The sequence below is a fragment of the Lathyrus oleraceus genome, chromosome 5, assembly GCF_024323335.1.
Source record: "Lathyrus oleraceus cultivar Zhongwan6 chromosome 5, CAAS_Psat_ZW6_1.0, whole genome shotgun sequence".
NCBI classification, from domain to species: domain Eukaryota; kingdom Viridiplantae; phylum Streptophyta; class Magnoliopsida; order Fabales; family Fabaceae; genus Lathyrus; species Lathyrus oleraceus.
The window spans coordinates 508,599,470-508,605,281 of record NC_066583.1 but is presented as its reverse complement, the minus strand read 5'-3'; the positions used below and the strand labels follow the sequence as shown (position 1 = coordinate 508,605,281).

The 5,812-nt window shown below is 38.9% G+C and overlaps 1 long non-coding RNA gene across 1 annotated transcript; it reads right to left on the bottom strand.

The window, feature by feature from the left end:
- Positions 1-1,788: 1,788 nt before the first annotated feature.
- Positions 1,789-3,149, bottom strand: LOC127085873 (uncharacterized). Its single transcript, XR_007789292.1, has 3 exons — positions 2,726-3,149; positions 2,375-2,542; positions 1,789-2,270 (listed from the first exon to the last, which is right to left on the bottom strand). It is a non-coding gene; the product is annotated as an uncharacterized LOC127085873 (long non-coding RNA).
- Positions 3,150-5,812: the final 2,663 nt, after the last annotated feature.

Genomic DNA, 5,812 nt, shown 5'->3' with positions numbered 1-5,812 from the left:
CCGGGGTTCATTCACCAACATGCAGAATGAGAAAAATGCAAAAACATGAACGCCTCAGCTAGGGAAGGATGAATTGAAAAGGGAGCAACACATCAGTTATTCCGGGGATGAAAACCCACCAATCATGCTGGGGATGAACGAAAAATTATTGTGGCGATAAAGTCTCCAAACCACTGCTTGAAAAAGACCAACAATGCTTCATACATTAAGAATTGCCGTTCTTAGATTGCTGTTGACATTCCTTTTTTGTAATTGATCATTCTTAAAGTAAATGCCTTATTCTTTAGGAAAAATGTTTGTTCATTGATTTATTTATTTCAAAATTATCATCATAAAAGTTCAATTTTAAAACAGAAACAAATAAGGATAACAAATAATTGGATAAAAGCTCGACTTTATTTAATAGAATGGTAGTCCGCAAATGGAGGGACTCCATGGATCTTTAAAAAGCTTGAAAATGGTAATTTACATGGAAAAGGGATACATTGAATACAATGACAACTATTCTTCCTACCAACTTCAAAATCTAGTGTGCTTGTCTTCGTTGGAGAATGATGAATCAGAACCAAATGACTGCTCAAAACTGCTCAAAGATCAGGACCAGCCGAATGCAGTTACTTGCCATAAATCCCTAATTTTTGCCTAGATTTCCCCAGGGCAGGGTACTCAATCTACCATGATGATTTTTTCTATTTTATGTCTCTAACTTTTGCCTGGATCACCCTTTCGGGTATTCGACCCACCGAGATGCTCATTTTTGCCTAAGTTGCCCTTTCGGATGTTCAACTTAGATAGCTGTTCTTTTTATTTTATTTTTAGGCGAAGTATTTCTTGACTGCATCGACGCTCACATGACACATGAACTCTTCACCATCCATAGTTGTAAGAATCAAAGCACCGCCTAAGAAGGCTCTCTTGACAACGTATGGGTCTTCATAATTAGGAGTCCATTTTCCCATAACATCAGGTTTGAATATGATCTTCTTGAGCACGAGGTCACCTTCTTTGAACACACGAGGCTTGACCTTCTTATCAAAAGCTTTCTTCATTCTCTGCTGATATAATTGACCATGACACATGGCAGTCAATTATTGTACCCCAAAATTTGCCCTCCCCTCACCTATTCATCCAATCACTTGATCAAGAGATCACTTGCATACATTCATAATTCATCCACATGCATCATTCCTCATGGATTCAGAAGAAACTTGGGCTTATAAAGTTAGGGTTTGTGTGAATATCAAAGCTCAAAGGCATGGTTTAACCATATCATCAACATGGGGGGTGTGAAACCCTAATGATGGTGGTGAAGGCTTGAATTCAACAAAGGTGTGACTAGACAACCTAGGGCCTTCAAAACCCTAATTTCTCAAGGCATGATCTCTCGGAGCTTCCCCAAGCCTTATCTTAGTCTCCCAAGCCCTAATCAGGAGATGGTGAATTAGATGAACTTGGTGGCTTGATTGTGCATTCATGACCCCTCAATATTCATACATTGTCAATTTGCTTGGCCTAACCTTTCTTGGAGCATTGGTCTTGGTCCAAAGTCAATGGTGCTATTCATTTGGTTGTGGACACATCTTTGATCCTAGTCATCTGAACAACCAAATTTCTTGTATTTTAAGCCACTTGCTAGTCATTCTATTGGTTCATGGATGTTATATCAAACTCTAACCTATTGGTCTCATTTCATGGCCTTGTTCATAAACATTATCAGTCAAGTTATTTTCTTTTCAAAAGTCAAACATTCAAGTCATAAATGAACTAATTGTAAAACCAGTTTCAAACTATTTTTCAAACCATTTCAATCTATTCCATGTCATTTTAAACCATTACACGTGATTCTACACAAGAAAATACAAAACTTGACATTTTTGACCAATTGTTGACTTTGGTCAACAATTGACTTTTTGGTCAACTTTGACCAAAGTCAACCCAAAACCCTAATGCCCTAAATTTCACCATAATCATCAATCCATTGTCCATTTACAAGAAAAATACAAAAAATTGAATTTTGACCAATTGTTGACTTTGGTCAACAGTTGACTTTTTGGTCAACTTTGACCAAAGTCAACCTAGGTCCTTGGTCATCCCTAATCACTAAATGACTAGTCCTAACTCTAATTTCATTCTCCATGTCCATGTTGATCTTGGTTTAACCATTTGAACTTGATTTTTCACTTTGATGCCAACATGCTTTGAACTTGGTCATATCTTGAACACTTGGATTTCTTGCCTTGACAACCAACTTTCACCCTGCTGCACAGGCCCTGCATTCACCACAAAAATAGACACCCTAATCACATGGTCAAACATGGTATACGCATGGTTAATTTGACAAGGCAACGCACATGAATGTTGTTTTTGCACTCACCTTGATACAGCCTGCATCATGGAGAGATGCTGCAGTCCAAATCCTTAGCCTGCAGCAGGAAACATCCTTAATGTCTAGGATCAAAGCCTTGCTGCACCAAGCCAAAGGGAAAGCAAGTTGGTCCTGCTGGAAACCAATGCCTAGTCTCAAACCAAACCACAACAAATCCTGTAGCAAACAGCACATGAAAACATCAAGTTAAGCCACAAAAATTTGACCAAGCAATGCACAATATGCCTGCATCATGGAACCAAGTCAGAAACCATGTCACTGTAACATTGCAGGCAAAACCAAGCTCTCTACAAAACTAATTGCAAAACTAGCATGCCAAGCCAAGCAAGATGTGCATACCAGCCCAATTCAGTAGTAGTTGAGCAAGTGCAGACATGCATCGATACATGGCAAGTATCTAGACCAAAGACACCGTCTCAGGGTCAAGCAATTTCAGGCCCGTAGTGTAGCTGGAGATGATTGGAATCAGAGCCCTAACCCCTAGGGCTTCGATTCCAGGTAGGGAGAGTTTAATTTACTTTTTACGACCTAAGGTTCATGAAGAAGTTACTCTGATTCATTTAATTGATGATGAGTCTGGGGAACCTGAGCCAAGATTCGAGTTTATGGCGTACGTAGGAGAAGTTTGGTATCTGGATTTGGTAGTTCAGGCTCCGCCGTCGTCGGCAACGGATTCCGGCGCTGCGAAGGAGATTTGAATCTAGGGAGGAAGATTAGAATTGATCTGAGATGTCTACTAATGTGGTTCACATGTTCGTCACTCTTGCGCACGTGGCCTTGGGTAATTCACATTCCTCATTTCCAGTTTGTGGGAATTTGGGCCATTGGCCCAAGCTGTTTACTGCCTGCACACGACCTGGTAATCTACACCCCTGGTTTTATGGCTTAGACCAGTGTTGGGCCTTTGCTAAGGCCCAAGCGGATTCCTCTCTGTGCACTTTGGATTCGGGCTTGCACCCCCACCTCTGTCATCACACATTAGCTGGGTCTACATCCCACTGATCAGGCCCATTTGTAGTTATTGTTAATTTGTTTTACTAGTTTTTTAGTTAGTTAAATTAGAATTTAATTAGGATTTTGATGTTTAGAACATTAATTAGGAGCTTAGGTTAACTAGATCCAAAATCTTACAATGATAGAATTGTTAGGTTGTACTTAGAAGTTTTAGGATTAAGCTTCTATATTTGGTTAGAATTTAATTAGAAAGTAATTAAAAGTATTTTGGTTATAAAATTAGAATTAATTAGGTAATCTTTTAAAATTTTAGAAATTAGAACATTTTAGGATATTTTAGAATTTCATTGAACTTAGAATAGTTTAGAATTTAATTGATTTTTCATCTGAATTGATAATTAGAATTTTAATTCAATATCCCATAATTGTCAAATGATTGTTTTGCCCCTAGGTTAGAAATAGTCAATTTTTTTGTATATTCCCTTAGTCTTAGGACTTAGAAAATAATTCCAAAATAAACACTAACCCTTTAGGTAGTTGTACACTCACTTTCAACCGATTTTGTCCCACCGATTAAGTTGATCAAAGTACGCTTTGATTAACTAAATGCTTTGACTGTGCTTAATTCCCCAAGCTTAATAAAGTGATCAAAAGACCCTTGTCACTTGATAAAGCAAGTCCTTGTGATCAAGATGTTGGATACTAGATCTCCATGTTCAATCAAGATTCAAAGATCAAGATCGAGAGTTCGAGCTATTCAAATCCGTACAAGACAAGACTACTATTCAAGCACTACAAAGGCCAGACATCAACACTTGTTAATCATGAGCTTAGTTGTGTGCCATGAGTCTTAAGTAATAGAGAAGGAATGGGACTGGAGTATTCCTACCCCCATTCTGAATATCTTTGGGTGCATGACGAATGACTTATTTTCTCATCGTATTCACCTCTATTCATAGGCTTTAGCATAACTCGAATCAAGTTGATTAACAAGCCTCTTCATCATTCAAAGACAACCCTTCATCATGGGAAGCTGCAAGGAAATTCAACTTCAACACTCATCGATTATGATGCGAAACGCACGTCATGAGCCTTAAGTAGTAGAGAAGGAACGGGACTGGAGAATTCCTACCCCCATTCTGAATATCTTTGGGTGCAGGACGAATGACTTGTTTGCTCACTATATTCGCCTATATTCATAGACTTTAGTGCAATTTAAACCGAATAATTGATAAGTCTTTCTACACAGTCGTGAAGCATAGATTGAAGCACATATTGAAGATCAGAACTGAAGATCAGACTTCCACCGTTCAGGGTTTCTCCTTCTTTCCTTTATTCTCCCAGTAAAATAAAAACCTTTTTGTAAATAAACTCCAGAACAATTAACCCTATGATTAGGATTGTACGATACGAGCCTTAAGCAATGGAGAAGGAATGAGACCGGAGAATTCCTACCCCCATTCTGAATATCTTTGGGTGCAAGATGAATGACCTAGTTGCTCACTGTATTCACCTCCACTCATAGACTTTAGTACGATTTAAATCATGACTCTCATTTCAGAATAAAATCAAACTCACCTCATCAAACTCAGTTTTGCCTTTGGGCTTCATTTTCAGTTTAAAACCTTTTCAGAAAGGACGTGTTACTTCCGTTCTACCGTGAACGATGCTTAACCCTCCATGCGCGAGCAAGTAATGTCTAACTTTTAGAGTGCGATCCGAGTTCATCCATTCTACCGCAAACAGACAGACGCTTAAAGCTCCCATGCTCGAGCATACAAGCTAGTCGACAGTAGAACGCGAATGTTAATACTGTCCATTAAAAACGACTAACCCATCAGTCCTAGCTCCACGAACTACGAAGGCTCTGATTTCCTCATTGCACGAATGAGGTTACGTAGGCACGAGGGCCCAAATCCTTGGCGAGCACAATTATTTATAACCTTCATTTTCCATAATTATCTATTTCTCACCTTTCTCACACTTATCTATTAAACCTCAATTTCCACCCTTTCGCGAGTAATCTTCAGATAATGACACCTATTCTTGCAAAGAACATTCAAAACGATTCCCATGGAGTACCATGGATGTTAGGGGTGCTAATACCTTCCCCTTGGAGAACCGACTTCCTTACCCATTTCTCTTTCCCCCTGGGTTTTATCGATGTTTTCCCTTCCCTTAGGGGATAAATAAAGTTTCATGGCGACTCTATTGTATCTTTGAGCGTGTGATGCGCTCGAGTATAATTCGCGTAGCTTCAACAATGTCATCAACATATATTTCAGCTATCATGAGTTTACCATGCTCTTCTTTAACAAATAATGTCTTGTCTATTCCTCCTTTCCTGTATCCATTATTGACAAGGAACTCAGTGAGCCTTTCATACCAGGCCATAGGTGCTTGCTTTAATCCATAAAGAGCTTTCCTTAGTTTGTAAACATGATCTGGAATGTTAAGATCTATGAACCCCTT